The sequence below is a fragment of the Nanorana parkeri genome, unplaced genomic scaffold (assembly GCF_000935625.1).
Source record: "Nanorana parkeri isolate BGI_ZX_2015 unplaced genomic scaffold, ASM93562v1 scaffold140, whole genome shotgun sequence".
NCBI lineage: Eukaryota > Metazoa > Chordata > Amphibia > Anura > Dicroglossidae > Nanorana > Nanorana parkeri.
Window position 1 is genome coordinate 788,511 of NW_017306408.1, and position 24,054 is coordinate 812,564.

At 43.3% G+C, this 24,054-nt stretch overlaps 1 protein-coding gene and 1 long non-coding RNA gene across 2 annotated transcripts in view; one reads left to right on the forward strand and one right to left on the reverse strand.

Annotated features, from left to right (window-relative positions):
* The window catches only part of GTDC1 (glycosyltransferase like domain containing 1), a 191,432-nt gene that overhangs the window by 154,592 nt on the left and 12,786 nt on the right, over window positions 1-24,054 (reverse strand). The window lies entirely within an intron of this gene.
* On the forward strand, window positions 128-20,148 carry LOC108785054. Its single transcript, XR_001941108.1, has 3 exons — window positions 128-138; window positions 7,396-7,397; window positions 19,992-20,148. It is a non-coding gene; the product is annotated as an uncharacterized LOC108785054 (long non-coding RNA).

The following is a 24,054-nucleotide window of genomic DNA, read 5'->3' on the forward strand; positions in this document are numbered from 1 at the left end:
TATGCTGTATATACTTCCAGCTTGGCCCAATGTAGTATATATATTTTATACCTGGAGGGGTCATAAAGGATCATGAAAAATATTGTAGTAGCCACAGCTACAATTTTCTGATTGAACGAGAAGTGCTGTGATGTCACCGTCCTTCTTCCAATCAGAGAATGCCTAGTATTCATTGATAACAATACTAGGTGTTCGCTGAATAGCTGAATAGACGCTGTGATGAGCGAGCACTCCTCAGCACAATGGCAGTACAGGGATCAGAAGATCGCAGTAAAGCATTGTAGTAGTTTAGGCTACTACAGTGTTTTATGGAATCCCTGTCAGACAAATGTAAGTATACCTTGAGTTGAGTTTTATGGTGAACCTGCATCAAGGCAATCAATATTAAATGGACAGAAGGCCAACAAAGCAGACACACCACTGACCGAAACTGGTGAACCTTTAGTGAAACCATCTGACTTACAGCTCTATCTTGTGCCCAATCCATTATAACCACTGCCTCTATAGAGCTTCTTCACACCACATCATGACGTTTGTTTGCAAAACGTGTTAAAAAATGCAATAAATCCTTGCTGTGCCATTACTACTTAATGGCACCCCAAACGCGGCTAAGCAAACGTGTGGTTTTTCCCCGGGGCTTGCACAAGTTTAAATGTGCACAAACACGGAGGAAACAAATGCGGAATGCATGCCGCAGATTGTGCTACATGTACTACTTTCCTGCATTTTTCATGCATGTGGGAACCTATTGAAACTAAAGGGGACATGCAGCAAATGTGGTAACAAAATGTATGAAGGTCATGTTGCACTCTTTACCGGATACCCCTCTGACAGGGGTGGGGGCCCGCAGTGACTGCAAAGCTGCCACTAGATGCATGCATCGTTTGAAGAAATGCCACCAGCACACCAAAAGTCCTTTCCAGATAACTATGTGTTCATTTATTGAGAACCATGTCAAATGGAAACAAGCACTTCCAGGGCCACGCAGGGTCCCTTCATCAATGCTAAGCCTGATGCAGGGACCCTGTGTGGCCCCAAAACGCTTGTTTTCATTTAACATGGTTCTCAATGAATGAACACATGGTTATCTTGAAAGAACTTTTGGTGTGCTGGTGACATATCTTCAAACAATTTAAACGTGGGAACAAAACATGCACGAACATGCGTGAACAGGAAGCTTGTTCCTTGTGCGCCTAGGTGTCAATGGGGACTAAGGATTATTTACTACTAAAGGGATGCTGACACTGTACCTTTCCCTATTACAACACAGTAAGCCCACCAGCTAATTATAATGACCCCAGACCCCCCCCATTCAGGAATCAGTTTGGAAAGGACATGCTGCAACAAACAGCTTTTTCTTCAGAACAGAAACAAAGTTTGTTGAAATCCTTGCATTGTACATAGGATCTCCCAGAGAGGATTGATTGTTTTTTTCCTAACAATGGTGAAATTGCTCTTTAACATTGTCACAATCATCTCAGAAGCTCTAAAACATAAAGGCCTCTAAAACACAAATGTCAACACTTCATGAAAGAGGTGGCTGGCAAGCTTCCCTCACCACCATCTTCCTATTGGCCAGTGAGGCTACCTATAACTGAGACTGGGCCAGTAGGAAACTAACAAGTGTAATGTAATTTATCTTGATACAGGAAAGGAATTTGCATGTTCTCCCTTTGCTTGCGTGGGTTTCCTTTGGGTACTCCGGTTTCCTCCCACACTCCAAAAACATGCTGGTAGGTTAATTGGCTCCAGTCTAAATTGGCCTTGTATGTATGTGACATAGGGACCTTAGATTGTGAGCTCCTTGAGGGTAGGGACTGATGTGAATGTGCAACTATGTAAAGCGCTGCATAAATTGTCGGCGCTATATAAATACCTGTAATAAATAAATAAATATTTCATAGGTATGTATTTCATCCTTAAAAAGGTTGGCTGCCTTTCGTAGTATTCTTGAATAATATCTTCACTTCATTGATGGCTTTTGCTAATTTCCTAGAAATGGACTTTTGTTGTTTTTACCAAAATAATTTCAACATACTTATATAACTTGTCAAGTATGTCAGATGCCAGGTGCTATCAATACTGACTTTCCAGTTTCTTCTCACTGGGAGTTAAACTGGCAGTAGGCTCGCCCTTCAGAGGCTGCATCCTTAACTATCTCAGCAGACCTTTGAAGAAGAGCCAGACAAGACATTTCACCTTCACAAAACACACAGATATCCTATTTCTGGTGCAGGCCAGGAAACAGTTCCAGGTTCAAACAGCTTGCGCCGTATTATCACCGGAGACAGAGTGTTGTTAATAAAGAGGAGGGAAAAAAAAAGACAAGGTTTCTATTTTGAATGGGACTGGTAGTCTACGAGCTTTTGAAGCTCTCACATACTTTGTAAGTTAAGCTCATCTGGTCTTTAAATGTGCGCTTTCATGTGGTCAGCCCACGAGCCATACGTACTGCTACACAATCATGCCACTGTACATCATCAGGACGAGGATGCTTCACGTTTCCTCCGCTTTTTCAGCTTCAATGAGTTCTGAGCAGCACATCTGAAAGAAACCACCGCCAGAGCCAGGCGAACAATCTGACTCAAACCAGATGAGGCTCTATTATAGGTTAGGCTGCAAATAATGACAATGTTAATACAAAGAGACCCCAGGATATCCTGCAAAGGAGCGGATTTATCTGCACAATCTCTGAAATGGATAGTGGTAATTACCGATGCCGGCTCCGAGCTTGAAGACTACACACCGTACTCCACACTGACAGTTTGTCACAACTGTTTTGTTTTTTTTCTTCCTTTTGTTTTTGTCTTCACGCTGGAGAAAGTTTTTTCAGCAGTGTTTAACTGAAAAGTGAGGCTACAATAGCTGATCTAAAAGATCCAGCAATTCAGTAAAATACAGCTTCGGTGGGAAAGAAATCATAAGTAGCCTTTTGTAAAGGTTTAATGCGAACCTGACAAATTCAACAGCGGTGCTGAAGTGAACATCTGCCACCCAGCACTCCATTGTGGGCAGAAGGGGTATTTCTCTTCGCTCCACTGGACAAATGTAGCAGCACTGGGGAGAGAGGGGGTTGGCAGAGGAACAGGTTCACTTTAAACCTGTGTTACTGCTTGATGCCTGCAAGTACTTCTGTTAAATTCAATACCCACTTGAAAGGCCCCTTTCCCCAAGATGATCTCAGGCAACAGAACTGAGGCCTCAGATCTTCTGACCATGGTGCTATGCCACTTACTGCACTCTCACTATTCAATAAGTGCTCTTAAGCAGCCAAGGAGTACACCCCTATTGGACAGTGGGACTGGAACTGACACCTCTGTTTTATTTGAACTTAAAGAGATTAGACATGTTCCCTCTACTGACAAAAAAAGGAGAGTGCCCACTCAATCTCCATGTGAAGGATCGTTTCATAATTTGCTTTTATAAAATGGTCATGTACTCACAAGAGAAAAGTGACACAAGTGTATTCAATGGTTCCCCTCACAGAAGGCTGTCGCCCAATCAAGGCCACAGCCAAATCAGCTCATGACCAAAGTCGTCTTCCAACAGCAAGTGGCAGGGTTCTGATGGGCGACAGCCTCCTGTGAGGGGAACCATTGAATACGCTTGTGTCACTTTTCTCTTGCGAGTACATTACCATTTTTTAAAAGCAAATTATTAAACTATCCTTCACATGGAGTGGGCACTCTCCTTTTTTGTCATTGTATAGATGTTAAGGTTCCCTGCCTTGTGGAGCTGCCAAAGTGTGATCAGGTGGAATCAATTAAGGAGGAAGGCTTGCTGTGATTCATTTGCACAGGGAAGATGTTCAATGTTCCCTCTACTGGCTAATAGCATGTTGTGCCAGGGAGGTTTGCACCATACCATGCACACACTACTCCATCGTAGGGTAGATTTAAAGTGACATTAAAGTTAAAAAAAAATTCCCTCCCCCCATGTTAATGTCAGCACTTACCTTAAATGATGTCTCTTAATCCGATCTTCGTATTTCCTGATGTTTTCATCTGTCCCTCCAGAGGTGCGGCGGCTCTCTGATCCAGTGCTGACTCCTCTGTCCTTGCTAGCAGTAGAAATGGGCAAAAAAAACCCAGAGGGTTTAGAACCCCTTTATGGCTTGAGTCGATAAGCTTTTGTTCACAATAGTGGATTTTGCATTCCCACATTCCCTACGGGAATCCGAACCCACTTGCTGCAGGTCAAGTGCAGGTCAGCAAAAAGCCAACCCCAGGTCAAGTGCACCTGTCAATGAATTCTGGAAGATCTCAGAAACATCTGAAACTGATGCCATCAACACAAGCCCTTAGGGCCTGTTCACACCAAATGCAGTGCGCTCCGGCCCAATTCTGGTCAGAACGCACTGCCTCGCTTCTTTGTGGGGCAGGAGGGGGCGTGGCGGGCCATTAAAGTGAATCGCACCGTAGCAAAGGCCTACAGCCGCAATGCGATCGGCCTCACGGGATCGCAAGGCACATTATGCCTGTGGTCCAGTCCAGTGCGATCAAAATAGTGCTTGCAGAGTTTTGATCACACCGGACCGGACCGCGGGCATAATGTGCCTTGCAATCCCGTGCAGCCGGAGGGCATGGCTACAGTGCCATTCACTTCAACGGCCCACCACGCCCCCTCCTGCCCGATAAAAAAGTGAGCCGACCGCAATGCGAGGCAGTGCGTTCTGGCCAGAATTGTTCCGGAAAGTGCTGCATCTGGTGTGAACAGACTCTTAGGCCCTCTGTCCTTCCTTTCACATCAGAGTTCTCCTTTTACATCAGAAGTCCCATTCACATCAGTTTTCATTTCCCCTTAACATCACAGTCCCACTGTCACGCCTGCTATAGAGAGCAACGGAGTGGATCGCAACTGCGGAGGTTATGTACTTAGGGAAGTATGTGAAGACTGCTTCTCAGGCTTGACTCTCAGGTGTCACTCTCAGTCTTAGCGGAGAGTTTGAGAGTCTAGCATCACAGCTGTATTTTAATCGAGGTATTGAGGAAAGGCTATTACGTCATAGCCACACTTCACCATTAGAACTGAAAAGGTTATACTGGTTTGCGTTTGGAGAGCGGCAGGCAATATACTGATTCATGCAGGATTTCCCCAGAGCACAGATTATAGTAATGCAAGGCAGTCTATATCACATACAATGTGGCAGAGCTGATTGTCAAATAAATGGCTCCAACTGGAGCAGTACTTGCGATTCAGTTTTGTGGAGCAGCTCTGGTGTATCTCCTCAGGCTGAATCCTCTCTACTGTCCCGTGTTTGGAGTTTCAGCTTTTTTGGGATACTTGTGAAGGGTGATGTTCGTGTATAGAGCTTATAGGGTATGTAATGCTTCTTATTACAGTAATAGGACTGATTATGTGATTATCGCAGGCATGTCCCTCCCATTTAGCACTTGCTTGTGGCAAGTGCACTGGCATGGTGTATCTTAGGTCCCAGTCATGCTATGCTGTTCTTGCGAAGCAGCAATGCCTGTGCGATTTAAAATGAATACAACTGCAAAATGCTAATGCACGTAACGGGCGTGTTTTTGCAATGCACCGCAATGCAAAAGTGTGATTTAGCCCTTACAAAAGGTCCTGAAGTGTGGAAGCAGTAGGATCCCTGCAGGTGATATTTTATCCATCATGTCTTGTTCTTCATTATGTCTCTGTGTGGAGGCGGACATCCTGGTAAAAGAGAAGTGCTTTGCTTTCTTATGTCCGAGATACCCTCCTTATGACTGGTAAGAGAATATTTAGGAAGCAGCAGAAGAGTGAGAAAGTAACAGAAGAAGGGAGATCCTTGCACTGCGAGTCCGCAGGTACAGCTTCCTCTCCTGCAAGGAGAAGAGTGAACAGCACAATGGTCTCAGCCCCCAATCTCACTTCATAGCATATACAACGAGCAGTCAGAGGCACAGAACCTTAGAATTCACACTGCAGATACACAGCTATGATGCTCAAGTCACAGGATTGTCTAAGTACAGGAAATGCAATGCTACTTTAGGGAAAAATTTAAGACAAAAAGTAATTCCAGCATGCCCTTTAATCTTGCACAGTTGTACCGGCTCCTTTCCTTTACTGAAATTGCTTAGTCTGATTTCACTGCACGCTATAAGCTTTTCATAGTGTGTATTAGAAGCGGCAGCAAGTCGGATAAAGTCTATTTAATTTCCTGGCTGGAGGATGTCAAACATCATATTGCCCTTTCTTCAGTCTTACTGTCCCTGGCCCGCCCCTTTCACTCACTGGATTTTAAGTCTTTCAATCACAGAGGCTCAGCATCATATGGGGGCATTACATAGGGTAGTCTGCATGCAAATACTAACTGCCTAGGACCGGCCACTCCTCCAAGCTAACATCCACCAATCAAGGCAATTTGATATTTACATAACTTCTCCCAAAAGGCAGTCAAATGCAGGGTGCTGTGGTGTTTTCACAAAGTATATACAGCACCCTGCTGGCTCCTCCTACCAGCCATGATCTATCGGCATTGCACAGAGAAGCACAATAACACAGTGATGGGCATGTTGGTAGGTATGAAGTTATGTAGGGGTAACAAAGGTTTTATTTTAAAATGCCATTAGCATGTTGTTAAAGGGGAAATGAGGAACCTGGAAATGTAAATGCAGATTTAAAGAGGAACTTTACCCATATCTTTAAAATAACAACAAAGACACCTTTAGAAATGTTTAGTAATGACAATCTACAATCACATATTTCTAGATAACTGCCGGCTTTATATTCTTTGCATACCTTATTTCTCTTTTCTTTCCCAGTCTTCTGACAGTGGCCATTTTTAATAAGGGCAGATTACTATATTTCCCTTTACTTCCTGGAACTCTGGTACATGTGACTAGGACATGTGACCATGCACATCTCACGGGAGGAAAATGCCTTTCCCTGAGATCTAGTAAGATTACAGATGAGATTTCCCAGCAATGCACTGCTGATTTAACCTTCCCAGGATGCAACGCTTGGGCACAGATTACATGATTAGTGCCAAAGAGGGCCAGGAAGTGGAAAAACAGTAACTGTAAGTAAAAGCAAAATATATGTGTATTTAACTCTGCATTTTAAGATGTTTTCCTATCACCATACAGAGCTGCATGCTGATGTGATTTTAGTGAAAGGGGGTAAAGGTCCACTTTAACATTTCTTGATGTTCCCTACAGGAAGATCCACTTATATCCCAATAGACCTGAAGTCTGCAAGGATGTGCAATAAAATTGTTGAAATCCTTTAATGTATTTAGTTAGCCTGGGGATCTTTGTTTTGTAAAACTCCACTTGAGACTTGAGGAATTATGGGGAATGTAACCCTATGACACAACCAATTCAGATACACGATGCCAAGGTTATAAAGTACACATGCACCTTTCCCTCCACTTTCTGTATACTGATCATGTAGGCACAGGCGTTATTTTTTCCCCGTCTCTGTCGCACTTGAGCGTAACATCAAAAATCTTCCCGTGGTATTATCTAGTCACTGCCAGTCATTAGCGATTTAGTTTAGCACTTCATGCCAGCTCAGCTGATTACACCCTACCAGCTAATCAGCGTCCATCACTTGTGCCCTACGGCAGTCTTAAAGATACTTTGCTAAGGACATTCAAGGCCACAGGTACGTGCTGAGTAAATTATTGTATAATTATGCTAACACTGGGATTACATCCACATCTGACGGTTTCGGCGAGAAAAAGAGTTTTATATAAAAGGAGCTGGAATCTGCACATAGATTCATTTCTCTCAGGAACGCAGTTCTCAGCGGGAGGCCTCCCAACACGGTAGAACATGAGGTTAAAAGGATGGTGGGGGGTGGAATCTAACCCCACCTGTTCACGGAGCCAGGAGTGTTACCGTGAAGAGGTACTGTACTGCATTTCAGGAAGGGCCTGCATAAAGACCGCCATTTTGTGAGTTTGTCCATAATTTATCCAGCCACAAACTACTCCCTATAAGAAATACTTCACCAGCCAATATGTACTATATACTATGAACTAAATTGGTCTCATTGAATATTCCCAATCTCATTTCAGATAAGCACAAAAATAAATTTAAAAAGACTCCATTCACAGGTTTGCATTTTACAAATGCAATTTCTGCTCGTATCGAAATGCATTGTCTTGTTTTAAAGGGGATGAAAGCTGTAACCGAATGACGTGCAGTTTACTAAAGCACTGTGCATCAAACAGTTGCCTCTTTGCAGCCACTTCTTTACTTTTCGCCCACAAATGGATAATGTCATTATCTGGAATTTGAAGCATACATACATGAATTAAGCAAACGACTCTCAGGCATTTCATGCTATGCTAGTGAGTTGTTTGCAGCATTCCTGTATGTACCCTGCTTAAAGCCCACCTCCGGGCAAACAAACAAAAAAAAAAAAACTACCCTTGCAGTAAGAGTACCCCCTCACAGGGGTCAAGTGCTTGTTTATGCAAAGTACTTTTACTTAACTGATTCCCGCTCTCCCGGCAGTCAGCACTCGCCTCTCTCTAGCTGGTAGAATGTCCCTCGGCATCTATGGCACCTGCATTAGACGTGATCACATCAGCGATCCTTAAACCACTGGATCAAAGAGGAGAAGAAGCTGCAGGGACCAGGTAAGTAAAATAGCTTTTTCCTGTCCCCTAGGCATAAATGAGCACTTAACCCTTGCAGTGTGGAGACAGTCCTACTGCAAAGCTACTTTTTTGGTTTGCCTGAAGATGCCATAAAAACCTGACAAGAGCTTCAAACCCTTCCACACTCTATCCAAACCTAGTAAAAACAATTTAGAGATACACGTGAAGGGGCTGATTTATAACGCATTCACACAGCGTATAACTCTGCAAACAACATTCTCAGAGCATTGCTGCCACTAGATGGAGCCAAGGAGCATAGGAATTTCCTATGCTCCTTGGCTTCATCTAGTGGCAGCAATGCTCTGAGAATGTAATTTGCACATCTATATGCTGCGTGAACACGTTATAAATCAACCCCTAAGTGTTAAGGAAGGGGATAGTTAAGAGTAATGGGTTACAAGGGTAGTAGAGGGAGTTTTAGGACTGTTTTGTATCTAGCATTGAAATTAAAGTGGCAAACACTCCCATCACCGGGGTTCCTGGTGCCCAGAACCATCGCATTGCTATAGAAAGAAGCATTACATTCACAAGGATGTGTTTAATAGCTGTACAAGCTGAGACAATGCTCTCATTCAGACTGCGTTAGCGATATTAGATTTATCATCTTTGCATAGCAGGCTCTCCGTTTTGTCATAGGAAGCTGCAGACACCAGGAACAGTAAGTCAGAAAATGCCACAGACACTCACCATGTATATACAGCACTGCTGGAGCATAATTCAAAACACCTGCATTCCTATGCAATTTAATTACATTATTGCGGTAGAATATCAAGAAAACAGACATTCCTCAAAGAAACAGACAGAAACCATTACAAAACTGATAGCGCTAATATTTCCTGAAAGTGACACCTGCTTTTTGTCACCCGTGAACAAATGGGCCTGCCGGTATTACAAGTGCGGAATATTACCGGGCTGAGGGAAGACATGTTTGAGGCTGTTTGTCACAGCAGTCAGGATGAAAACATTTCCCACTTTCTTTGTTGTCTGTTAATATAAAAAGCAGTTTCTTGCAATGATGTGAACCGCGGTTCTGTGTTATGATTCTATTATCATGGTACAGCGCTACGACAGAAGTACTTACTGCACAACTCTGTTCTGAACCAAAAAAGAAAAACCTATATTAAAGCCCCCCCCTCCTCCCCCCAAAAAAATAAATACATCTGCTACTCACCCAGCTATTTTTTTCTCTTTTTTAGGGCCCAATCACACATCAAGAGTGGGTTCCAGTGCGTTCGGCCTCTGGAACGAACTGGAGCGCAAGCTGACCGGCTCTCTGCATTCAGGGGCAGGAGGGGCCGTGGCGGTGCATTGAAGTCCCCCGCCTGCAGTGCGATGGCCTGCACCCAGAACGCAGGCACATTAGAGTCTGTGTTCCGGTCCAGTGCAATCTGCAAAAATAGTGCTTGCAGTATTTTTGCAGATCACACTGGACGAGAACACAGGCACTTATGTGGCTGCGTTCCGGTTGCGGGCGATTGCACTGCGGGCGGGGGTGTGGCTACTGTGCCATTGACTTCAATGCACCGCCACGTCCCCTCCTGAACGCAGGGAGCCGGACGGCTTGCGTTCCAGAGGCCGAACGCACTGGAACACGGAGTCTGTGGTGTGAGCCGGCCCTTAATGTGCGACAATCAGCAGCATCTCTTCCAGTGGTGTAGACCAGTGATGGCTGCTCAGCCAGCTGTTCTTGCTGCCACTCTCATCAAGACACCTCCTCTTCAACAGTCCCTTTGCCCCACTGTGCTGTAGTGACACATTGCACGCAGAGGTATATTTTGGTGGCATTCATTTTGAACAGTAATCCAACCCATGTTGCAGCACTCAACACCTTATGTCAAGGCACTACCCTGCATTGTAGTGCACTACATTGGAGAAAGTAGTGCTTTGACAGCTTTAACCCAACTCAAGTTAACGTGTCAGCATCTGTCCTACACTGGTTCTATTTTTTTTCTTTTGTTCAACCTGCGGGCTGAACAAAAACAACCCAACAGATTTCTACATCAACGCTTATAAGAGTTGATTGAGGAATGCCCCCCTGTATTTTGGCTATATTCTGCTGTCAGAATACCCAGACAGAGCTGGCAGCCAATCAGTATTTCATTCAGAGATTTCTCCAACTGGCTTCTTCAATCAGCTGATCGAGGGATGCTGGCCAGAAGGGTGTTGACAGTGGCAACCACTGCCCAAATTTTGGCCAGTTCAAAGACAAGTTGCCTTTGATCCATACATCTGACATCACAGGTGTCCAACCCTAGTTACAATATGCAAAGGCCCAGAAGTAGACTTTGCAATGGCCAGACAGGCTTGGCATTTGGAAGCACTGAGGTAATCCCTACAATAGAAACCATTTACGAGTACATCAAAGTCTGACCCTGTTAAGGTTGGGAATAGGGATGTCCCGATGCCACTTTTTTAAGACCAAGTACAAGTACTTTCCCTCAGGTACATGCCGAAGGGGTTTAATCAGGAGTTGCGCTAATATTGCGCAACTACCACCATTTTATTCTATAGGGTCTTGGCATTCAGAAAATATATAATGTTGGGGGGTTTTACATCATTTTCAGGCCTAAAATGTGGAATATAACATGGGTGCAAAAAATGAAAAAAGGGCCGCAGTCATGAAGGGGTTAAGATCTGGCTTATGGGAAAAGTGATGAGTCAATCCCACAAGCAGGACATGAGATCTTTGGGGCATTCTCTACAGAAACCACCAAAGTCATCAGGTTGGAAGGAAGCTCCACTGGGATTTTTCGTCAGTTTTAAAAAATCATATCTGACTTCAAGGGTGGAAAAATGAATTTAGGAATCAGTCTGCCAAACCAGAAGCCAGCAAAACTTTTATTTAGAAGCCAACTCCATTGAGAGCAATTGGAGAAAGCCTCAAACTTTAGGCGCTAGCTGAACTTTTTAAGAAACACTGGACTATTCTCCCAATTGGAGTAAACGTTAATTCCACTATCCCTGAAATTTTATCTATTTCTATTGATGTTTTTTTTTAAGGAGGATAGTTGACTACCTGGCTTCTGGGATTTGTCCAGCCCTGATTTAGGACCTATGCACACTTTTCCATACAAACGTTGAAGCGAATTTGTTGGGTTGCATTGGTCCCATTAGTTTTCCTTAACCCAAAAAACATACCAGGTTTGTTTTTATTTGCCATGTGTTATATTGTGTTGACAGCTGAGGGACATTGGTGACCGCACTGGCATGCAGTGTGGGACCTCAACATGCACGCCCAACATGTGCTGTCAACATGTGTTGTGAGCCCTTGAAATATATTGTTTTTTTAATAATAAATGTATAATACCTGTCCATTTTCTCTACGCTAAGCGCAGCCTGTGATTTGTTTCTATCCCAGATAAAATTGATTACTGCGAAGTTTCTGCATATGCAGAGTTTAAAATAATTCTTCTCCTTGGGCTCATAATGTGGAAATGTCACTATGCATGATAGCTTGTATAAAATAGCTACTTACAGCTATTCTGTCACATGTACGTGATGCTATTCCGCTATGATAAAGCCACAGGGGCGACACTGCCCACGGCACTCTTGAGAACATGGCCCCACACTAACATCTACAGGAAATGGGTCCATTTATCTGAAGAAACTTACAAAGTAATAATGTACAATTAGGCTGTCCCAATAGAGGAGGATTCTGGTTACAGTAAGAGTTGTCTGTCTCTATTCGACAAGAGTGCTTAACCTTTCTTGGCAGGGACCCAACTAACGTCAGTGCATCAAACTGGTGACACACTGTTCTTTTTCAGACTTATTACTATCCAAACATATGACATTTTTTTTATACATTGTGTAGGTAATACTCAATTACTCACTACTGACAGTCATAAGATACATCTAAACATGTGACCGTGTACAATGACTGCTTAACTGCTAGCATCAGTTTATTTCTTTGCACCCTACTTCAAGGCTGCCATAAGACAATACAAATAAGCCGGCAATGCTGTTTACTGGGATTACAAGTTTAAAGCACATCTAAACCCAAAGAAAAAAAATGTAATATATTGCAGCTTACCAATTATTAAATGTTACCTTTTATACCATGTTTCATGTTACACCTATATTCAGGGTATAACATAATACGTGGTCACATCGCTCCAAGCAGATTTTGCATTACCCTATAAGTCTATGGGAATACAAATCCCACTTGAAGCGGGTCAAATGTAGGTCAGAAGGAGGTCAACTGCAGTTCATGTGCAACTGCCAATTAATTCTTAATGATCTCAGAACCATCTCAAATTGATGTCAAACTGATGCCATAGACCAGGCCCACAGCTTGTAAAAAAATGCCCTGGAGGTGGGCGTGTGTTTCTGGAGTGCCTTTTATAAAGGGGTATGTACAGGCTAGTACTCAAGTGGTTAAATTGACTTTGCAAAAGAACAATGTTCATACGCCTCTGTTCCATCATCCGACCATTCAATCTTCACACTCTGTAAGAACAAACATTGTCATACACACAACTGAGTTTTCGGTGAAAGTCACACTTATTGTGTTCTAAATATGAAAACTAATCTAAACTAACTAGACTTACTTCCCCTCCAGCGATGAAAAGTCTGTGTGCTCCTTCACCGGTGCAGAATACTTCACCTAGTGTTCTTCCAGATTCAGCATATGTGGCCGTCTATATTGGCAGGTCTGGGATGACACAACTCCCATGCATGCATACACACAGGAGTACATTTACGAGAATGAACACTAAACAGTGGTGAACCTTGATTGGGAACTCTGAGAGACTAGTTCTCCACCATGTTCACCTCTCTTGTGATTGACAGTTGATAGCATTGGAATCCGCCCACTGCCATTTGCTGTCAACCACTACAGAAAAGGACCTGATGTAGTCTAGTCTAGTCTCTCTCTTAGCAACCTATGGACGCACCCATGGCCCAACTCAGCTGCTGGTTGGGAGATTCCCCGCCCGTCAGCTGAATGTAAACAAAGAGGTGGGGATGGTGGATGATGTCATTGATTGCTAGGAGGCCAGTGGCATACGGTATCCTACCAATGAGACCTCAGGGGAGCTGTCACGTTCATGACAGCTTCCCAACATATACATGCCCAATTCTGAACACTGGAGCCTCTCTGTACACCACCTCCGATTTGGTCTCAATTACTGCCAGTTTCTGAATCGATTAACTGGGGGTAATTCTTTTTGAATCTGTTGCATCCATAGCAACAGGTTCTCAAAGTGGCAGAAATATGAACTACCTAAATCTGTTGCACGTGTCGGAACTGCAACCAAAACTGTTACAAGGGTTTCATGAAATAGACATAGAATATTTAAAGGGACCCTCTGAAAAAATGTTGTAAATGCTTTATTTAATTCCACCCGGTATGTCTCTTTTGCAATGAAAAGCCTGCCTGCTTGCATTTTTTTTGGGTAGGTAAAGCTCTATTTTACGATAAGTGTTTCCACAGGTTTTTGTATGTGGGGACTGTGTTTGCATGAGAACTATTTCTCTCACCATACAAGTTAATAGGTCATAAAAGCAGATTGATGCAGATTAGAAGGGGGTCAAATGCACCTGTGAAGACACTCTGAATGAAATCTACAAACTAGTCAAATGCAAACCGAATGGAAGAAGCACAATGCATTTGAACCACAACACAAACCCTAAAGCAATATGACAACCATAAACTTAAAGCCCAACTCCAGGACTCTCACCCAACCACCTCCTGTCCCCCTCCATGCGCCTTTTCTTTTTTTTTTAAATCTCTTACATACTGTAAATCCAGCAGACCTATGGCCAGCCACGTGATATCATTGGTCCTTCTTCTTTTCTAAAGTTGGTGTTTTTTACTCTCCCACAAAGTGTTGTGCTCATAAGGGCATTTGAGTCCAACAAGCCCCGATGATGCAGCCCAAGAGATGTGTCCATGACAGTCCAGGTTCACAGAAAGTGGAATGAATAACGCTGGGTATCACAACCCAAAAGAGGAGTGTCATCTAAGTGGATGAGCAGATTGTTTGTGGGGAACAGCATCGGGCTGAAGATGACTACTGCAGTAAAAGTGGCCTTTTTTTTTTTCTTCACAAGTGCTAGACTTTTTTTTTTTTTAAAGTGGAGTTGTTTTTATTTTATTTTAATTGGTTGCTATGGGTTACTGCACTGTGCATAGCATCCCTACTGCCTGCACCGCCTTACTGAGTCTGATAGACATGTAATGCTGTTTAAACAGACAGGCACACTTACAGTCACGTTAACTGCTCTTAGAAAGTATTTGCAGATGTAGTCTGTAAATGATCTATTACGAGAGAATCACACACACACACACACACACACACCAGTCCTTTATCTCTAAGTCAAACATCAGCTTGTAGTTTCTTATCTAGCCTTAATTATGTATTCCCCCCATCAAATTCTAAAATATTTTTCAATTTCAAGGCAGTTATGTGCATTCTTTCCTGGTAATTAAGGCGCACCGAAGGGGCCTGCAGTTAGATTTTTCAAGTGATTACTATCTCTCTCCCAATCCTTCCTCCATCGAATAATCCCACTTTATTGGTCCATCCTTCAATGTTCAACTACAGAAGTAAGGAAGATTTCACAATAGATCCCAAACATAAGACTAGGCACAAGATGTGGGATTTCCTGTGATTTCAGCCAGAATCAACAAAGTTAAGGAATTGTTGCAATTTGTGTTTCGAATATTAAGACATATGTTGAGATCTCATGAACACCAGTAACTAATTTCACTTGCATGCTTGTTCCAGTTCAGCCACTCCCTAGCTAGTGACCTGAAAGACAAGAGAGAGTGCCACATCTGAAGGTAAAAGTCCAAGCATTAACTTGAAACGTCTAACACATTTCAGTGGGAGATCCCCTTCATCAGGGCATGAAGAATGGTTGATGGTTACAGTATTGCTTAAGATCAAAGATGGACTGGGGTTTGGGAGGAAAGCAAATAGAGTTATATCGCTAACAGACATGTTCCTCAGCTGCTGGTTGTTACGGAATGGAATAAACATAATGCTTAGACTCTTAGTGTGGTGCAGCCTTTTGTCTTTCCGGTTCCAGTATGAAAGGTTCTCATAAAACCTTCTGCACCAGTGGGCTGTCTGCCCCATGCTAATGCACAACTACACAGTCAATTAATCACAACCGAACGGAGTAGATCCTCTATAAAAAGGTTCAATGCCATCAACTACTTTTTTGGCTACTCACAGACAAGTAATGCCAAGATCACACACGGATATTTTCAATTCATTAATATAGATGAGGGGTAATGCCTTCAATTCTTGTCCAAATTAGGGATCAATAAATAACAAGTAAAACCAGTGTAACCAGTAACAACCAATAACACGCTTCAAAATTAACACCTGGTGGCAAGTAAATGTCAGGCCCATTGCAACAAATCTAAATTTTTAGAAGTAAATATTGCCTTTTCTCTCTCTACCCTTCTTGATTGTGGCTCTCCATTAGCAAGAAGTGATATGCACATCATTCTGTGTTGTAACAACTCACTAGTAGTGTGTCATTTTCACCTCATCACCTCTTCCCGACACATTGATCTTTGCACCTTTTTCGTCAGAGTTCAATACCTTTTCCTCTATCCTAATGCTAACAGCATCACACCTTGACTGAACTATGTGATTCATTAACAGGCTCCTGCCTCTCAGTCTTTTGGACCCTTTGCTCATTGGGATTAGGTGTCCATATGCCACCATACCTTCAATTTTCACTTTGGCACGCTATTGACACCACAGTTTAGCTGCAACTAAATTTATCAAAGCTTCTGCCAGAACGGTGATATGTAATTAAAACATTAAAGCCCCTGATTTCCCCTTTCCACGAAAAGGGACAGAAAACTGTGAAGTCAGAACAAATATTCCTCCCATTTCCTTACATTTGGGGGCGTTTCACTTTGTTGCGTGAATAAAATTGTAATACAATATGAGTGCAAGCAGTTGTGGTAATTCTATAGAATCTGTAAATGGTGGAGATACAAGGATGCTGTACTCAACCCACCCCACCTCTGCCCTTTAATATAACCTACAACTAATTCTATTAATTTCATGCTAATTTCAACCAGACAGATGGCACCCATATCAGACAAGTCTTAGTTTCATGTCACTTTAGAAAGAAAAAAAAAAGCCGTCATGGTCTTATGCTACTCGAGATGAAAGCTTCAAGGATCAGTCCACCTTATGAAAACATTTGACATTGTATCGAGGGGTAGAGACCAAAATCCATTGCTGTAAATAAGATGTATTTGTTCTGATAAAGTGACTCAGTAAGTCTGCAGCCCAGGAAAGTCAGCAGTTCTTATTTGCATACTTGTTCTGAAAATACATTTAAAAGGAGAACTATGAGGTGAGTGAAAATCACTCAATCCTCATAGTTCGAGCCGACGTGTGACAATGAGACTGTCACACGTTGGCTCAATTGATTGGGAAGTGAGTGAACACATACCGCCGCTCGCTCACTTCTCGATCATGTACCTACAGAGAGCGGTGACTGTCACTCACGGCTCACTGCAGGGATCCCCCCCACCCTGCTCCGATCCTCCAATGCTGACTGGAGGAACAGACGGGGAGGGGGCGGGTTCAGATAGGCAGAGCCAGCTGTCAATCACGCAGCTGGGTGGATCTTGACAGTAATGTCAGGATCTGTCCCGGCTGCGGTGGTCTCAGTATACCGTGAGCTGTAGCTCACAGTATACTGAGCTTTGGGTCATTGGAGGACGCCAGTTTGTGTCCTTCCGTGACCCTTACGAGAACTATGGGGAAAAACACTTACCCCATAGTTCTCCTTTAAGAGAGTTAGTCTAGTGTTTTTAAAAAGTCTGGAGGCAAGGTAACAAAAGGACAATCCAAAAGGGGTAGACGAGTGCAATCTGTGAGGTTGAGGCAGGCAGCAAAGGGTCAGAGGCGATAGTCTGTCCAAGGTCGGTACACGGGAAGTCAGCAGAGGGTTCAGGTAACTGGCAGCAAGGCACATAGGAGGGGAGCTTCGTATGTCACACCATGAGGTGGAATAACTCAGCACTGACTCAGGGCTCTGGCCAGGTTTTTATAGCCAGGGGGTGCGAGTCCGCCCCCTTCCCGAGGACCAATGGCAGGCGAAAGGCGCGTGTGTGTGCTGGCCACAACTGAAGGCCAAGGCCAGCAAGGCCACAACTGAAGCTCAAACAGGCGCACGTCCCCGGGATGCGCGCGCAGCCTGTGTACTGCGCACCCGGCGCGCAGCTCGCACACGCGTACTGGCTGCCGGAGGCCCAGCGGGTCTGCCAGGCTGAAGGGAGGTCTGTACCCTACGCCGTACCCTCTGACCTCGTGGGGAGGTGACGACCCTGGCATCCTGACACATTGTCAGTTGACCTTCCCCATGTGGAGTGGGACATGATATCACCCCCCTGTTTGAGCTCCAACACCAGCCAAAATCAGGCTGGGGTGCTCCAGCAGGGAGGTGGCCAGAGAGCATGGCTCGATAATTATAAAAGCATGCGGAGTTAAGCTATGTGCAGGCACTGTCACTCTGCCCAATCAGGGCTTATTATCTTCAGGCCTGTTCATTTTATTGCAAACTCCAATCTAGTTGGATTAGAAATGTCAGAAAAGCAATTACATCATGCCAGCAGTGAGCTGAGCTGCTCAGACACTATGATGAGGGGGAGCAGGAGGAGCTCAGCGGCTGAGTTTTTGCTAAGAGGGAGCAGGGTGAGCTAAGCTACTGAATCACTGCTGGAAGGGGGAATCTGAGCTGCAGAGAGAACAACATGAGCAACATCAAAGCTTCTGCAGTGAACATTGAGGATGAATTGCTCCACAGAGCCTTAGGCTACAAAGGTCAGTGATGTCCTGTTTTAATGTTCATTTACTGCTTGTTAGGCATATGATACTAAAATGTCCATAGCTTGGGTACAGGTCACATTAATTCAATGTGAGATATCTACCCATCTATGGCTAGCTTTAGTTATTACTGGCTTCATTTGCAGGGCACACACACAATAGGCAATCAGAATCAATTCACTGCATATGACGTGCCACATACATGTCACAGTATGGTTACTGCATTTCTTATTCATGCCCACGGTGATGTGTTCCTCAATTTCCTGAATATCTGGAGACATGTTGCTAAATGGGTCAATAACATCTCATTTTACAAGACTACTGTGAATACCAAAACACAAAGCAAACAAACACACAGAGCATGGCAGCATTAGCTGATTACACGCCCAGATATGCGAGGCTTTAAATATCCTTCATTTACTGTAACAAGACAGGCCCTGATTTCAGCGGTTATGCAAACTATTTTCTAAAAGTAGAACGCAAGTTCAAACAGAATAATCCATGGACAGTAATTATGGATCAGCAGGCTCTGCAGTATGCACATGTACAGGACACCTGGGTCTTGTCCCACTAAACTGCACTCCAGGGAGGTGCCCAAATATTTTCACTATCTCCACAACCAGCATTGCCGTATTTCACAGTATGTGCATCTGCTCAGCTTTCAAAAAATATGTGTGCAAAATGTACAGGAACTGTGGTTGTGTCAATGGTCTCTAGTGAATAGATAATAATTATTATTACTATTATTATACAGGATGTATATAGCGCCAACAGTTTGAATAGATATGCTGCATTCTCAGTGATGTCATCAGTCTCTAGAAAATGGATAGACTTTTTCAGTGATGTAATCCCCAGTTAATGGGTAGGCTGCTTTCTTCATGCGGTTATGGTCTCTATTGAATAGATATGCTGCTTCCTTAGGCCTCATTCACTGAAGCAGCAAGTTCACACACCGGCGGTTCAGAACCGATTTAGGAGTTTAGGAGGCAATACTGGTGCCTCATTAATGGCTAGTTTTTTTCTTGATCTCAAGGGGACTTTACATTGAAATGCTGTAGCACAACCGCATCCCAAGCGATCCTATTGGTGTCAATGGATGCATGCAGTACCGCCTGCCAAATGTAACGTGCTGTAAAAAAAATTGGCATGGTGTTCTTAATATACCACCCCCTAGTGGCCAAAATGTAAAATTATAGTTGGGTGGTCAGGAGTGGTAAAAACATGGACTAGCCACCTGTTTTTTTTTTTACCAGCTTTGAGAAGGAGACCTTAGGGATGCCATTAGTCCTCAGTGAATGAATATTCTGCTTCCTCAATAATATCACCTTTCCCTAGACAAAAAAACTTGATGTTTGTCTACAAATAAACAGTAAGTCCTCAGCACAACTCAGTGTCGGGTGGTAGTTCCCAACATGGCTCTTCTCCACCTAATGGATTTGCAGGTACAAATGCATGTCACTGGTCTAATTTAAATGGATAGGCTGCACTCTCAGTTCTGCAACTGGGATCTAGTGAACAAGGTTACTTTCTTAGTAATGTCACCAGTACATAGTAAATAGACCCCGTATGGGTGTCAGTCTCTTGTGAATGGATAGATTGCACTCTCAGTGATGACACCGGCCTTTAGTGAATAGATAGGTTGCATCCTCAGTGATGTCACCGGTCTCTAGTGAATGGATAGGCTGCATTCTCAGTGATGTCACTGGTCTCTAGTGAATGGATAGTCTGCATTCTCAGTGATGTCACTGGTCTCTAGTGAATGGATAGGCTGCATTCTCAGTGATGTCACTGGCCTCTAGTGAATGGATAGGCTGCATTCTCAGTGATGTCACTGGTCTCTAGTGAATGGATGGGCTGCATTCTCCATGATCTCACCGGTCTTTATTGAATGTGTAGGTTGGGTAGGCTGCACTCTCAGTTCTGCAACTGGGATCTAGTGAACAAGGTTACTTTCTTAGTGATGCCACCAGTACATAGTAAATGGACCCCGTATGGGTGTCAGTCTCTTATGAATGGACAGATTGCACTCTCAGTGATGACACCGGCCTTTAGTGAATAGATCGGTTGCATCCTCAGTGATGTCACCGGTCTCTAGTGAATGGATAGGCTGCATTCTCAGTGATGTCACTGGTCTCTAGTAAATGGATAGGCTGCATTCTCAGTGATGTCACTGGTCTCTAGTGAATAGATAGGCTGCATTCTCAGTGATGTCACTGGCCTCTAGTGAATGGATGGGCAACATTCTCAGTGATGTCACTGGTCTCTAGTGAATGGATGGGCAACATTCTCAGTGATGTCACTGCTCTAATGAATGGATAGGTTGCTTTCTCAGTGATTTTGCTGGTGTCTTGTGAATGAATTGGCTGGATTTTCATACATTTATTAATTTTCAGCAAAATATGAGGATAAAAGATAGGGCACATCACTTTCTGCATTTGGAAAATGGATAACAGAATTTTTTTTTTTTAAATGGTAAAAGAAAAAATAACTGATATTAAGCTCAGTTTTTCTAGCGCAAGGGAAGACACTTTACCATCGGGTCTCTGCTGCTATCAAGAATGATTACGATTATTTTTTTAACCAAGACCATAAACATAAAACTACATACATTCATTTGTAATTTATATATGCATAAATCACATTACAAACGCAAGCATTCATGATTTAAATATTCATAAATCACATCACATAAATATTCGTCTTTGTGTATGCTTTTGTGCACAAAGTGCTGCTGCGGAGTAAGCTGCTACCAAATTTACCATCCACACGTAGTCTGTACCTTCTCCCCTTGTTTGTGTTTCCTCTTACAATCAAGAATCATACAGACATATATTGGCTTCTGTCTAAATTCACCAAAGTGTGCACGTGTTATGCTGCCCATAGACATCATAGCACCACTGTTTGATATCACAAGAATCAAAATGTGCCATAAATCGTCAACATTAAAAGCAATCCTGTCAGAGGGACTTCTCTTCCTTCTTCTATTGCCCCTTCTTTCTTGTGTCCAAAATAACAAAAAGAGACTTCTCAAATCTAAAAAAAGGGCTGAAGTTCTAATTTTATTGGAAGAGAACTCTTTGTGCCTTCTTTCTTAACATTTGGCCCTATTCTCGCTGTCTTGTGTCTGCCTGTGCATGTTTTGATAATGTGGTGACAGTGGGCAACTTTCCCCCTAGACACAAAGAACAGAGTCTAAGGAGCCAGCTAATATACACCAGCAGACCCCACAGAGTGATGGACTTTGCTGCATAACGGCTATCAGCTTGCGAGCTTCGGGTATACCAAGACTGGCATCTTTTCTTGGCTTGACAACCTATTTTGCTGGGGAAAAAAATCCTGACTTGTGTTTGAGCAACTCACATCCTGCCTCTATTTAATAGTATTTCACAAGTGTATCTGATATCGTACAATGTAGTTTGTATTGTAGAAAGCAAAGCTGTCTTGTTTGTGTCTGCACGGTTTGGATTATACCTGGAGATTAGGGATGCACCAATACCGATACTAGTATAGGTATCGATGCCGATACCAAGTATTTGGGAGAGTACGTGCCCAAATGCTGCAATATCATCTCCGATACCGGAACTTCCGGTATCGGGGATGGTATTGGAGGATACCATCCCTGTATGCTCCAATACCATCCCTGATACCAGAAGTATGTCCCCTATGGCACTGTCGGTCAGAGGAGAATTTGCCATAGGGGAACATGGAGCCAGCTTCCCAGGCAATCAGAAAGCCATGCAGCGAGTAATGACCCTCCTCCCGGCTTCCTGATTGGCCGGGAAGCCAGCTCCATGCTGATTGGTTGGGAAGCCGGCTTCCTGGCCAATCAGCATCGAGCCGGCCAAACAACATGGAGACGGCTTCAGGAGCATCCAGGCGTTTCATTACCCAACGCCCGGCTTCATCTTTGCCCGGGAAGCCGCTCCATGCCAGCGGAAGCAGTGGTAATGGTACTCGGTATCGGCAAGTACCGAAAGCAAAATATCAGTACTCGATACCGAAAAAACAATATTAGTGCATCCCTACTGGATACATTAAAGTCGAACTTAATACCACAAATAACCTTTTTAGACAGGCAGGTTTTTTTTATTGTAGAAGAGACATTCTTACCTACCTGTTTGCAATGTACACTGAGCTGCAGCAGTGTACAACGTTGGCATCTGCCGAAATGGATGAACTACCACTCATCTGGTGTTGCGTCACCCTGGCACGGTCAATCAAGATGGCTGAACATCACTTACCTGGAGGGGAGGTGACTATAGTTCCACTTTAATTTATCATCTTGCTGCTGGTTGTTTTTTTCTTAAGTGTCTCTGGGGCAGCACACTTATTTTAGTGTAACAAAACAGCTGCCTTGTGTCTAAGCTCTCTCACCTTTTCAATTTGCCCAACAAACTGTCCTGCTGCTGGTCATGTTTTATTAATAATCTCCGAGATGATGCACTTGAATTTCTAGTGTAGTTAAACACATGCCTTGTTCTGTTTCAACATTTTGGCCTTTTCTACCTGGTCACATTTACGTACTGTCCTGCTGCTGGCCAATTCTTACCAAACCTTGCATAAGGGACAGTTCAAACCAAATGCGGTGCGTTCCAGAGCGGTAGCACACTAAACTCCTCCTTTCATTCTGGGCGGGAGCGGGCGTGGCGGTGCATTAAAGTCAATGGCACCGCAGCCACGCCCCCAGCGTTATAGCTCAGATATTTTTGAAACACTTCGTAGATGCGGATACAGTTAACAACTTGCCCAATGAGCTCTGATCACCCCAAGCTAAAAGTTATAATCTAAATTTAAGGAAAAAAAGACCCCAAATAATAGAAAGTAACTAAGGTGTTGACAATTGAAGCGCTAGCTATAATACAGTTTGGGGGACCGACGTTGATCCATAAAGGTGTTTTTGGGTGCACACAGGTAAGGCACATTAGAGAATGTATGTAAATAACTTAAGCATAGTTTGTTTGAAGCAGATGTAAATCCAATCACTATAAGCTTTAACATGATAATATTTTTTAATCACTAGCCTTCATGAAAATAGCTAGTGAGATTGATATAAAAAGGTCCTTGTTGGGGTGTTTTGTTTTATGTAATGACAAATGATATATAAAGGTCATTGTTTGAGCACCTGATGTTATAGGGTGATGACACTCTTCCTCTTTCTCCCACAATCTCCTGCCTGTACATCACATGCTCTCCCAAAGAAACTATAAACTTCTGTGCTGATACACACTGACCAGGCATATTCCACTGTTTAAAAAAAGGCCTTTGAAAAAAACAATTGCAGCCAACAACAACTCAGAAATATGACCTGAGAAAAAAAAAAAACACATGAAGCCTGTTATCATTGTAGTGCAGGGCTGGACAAATCCAAGGAACCAGGCAGCCAATGCCCTTTAAAAACTACAGCTGGTGACTTATGATATTATTCTCTAGTTGTCAATGAAGCTGGCATCTGAATTGGACAGACCAACTCCTGACTTCCATATTAATTTGTTCACCTCTCCTGTAGTGCATATGGAAAGGGATACACTGTAAAGAGGGTGCAAGACATCAGTAGCACTGAAGTGTCACAAAAGATGCAAAAAAGGTAACCTTCCGATTTTCTAAGACACACAGACATTCACTAAATTTTTACATCAACTT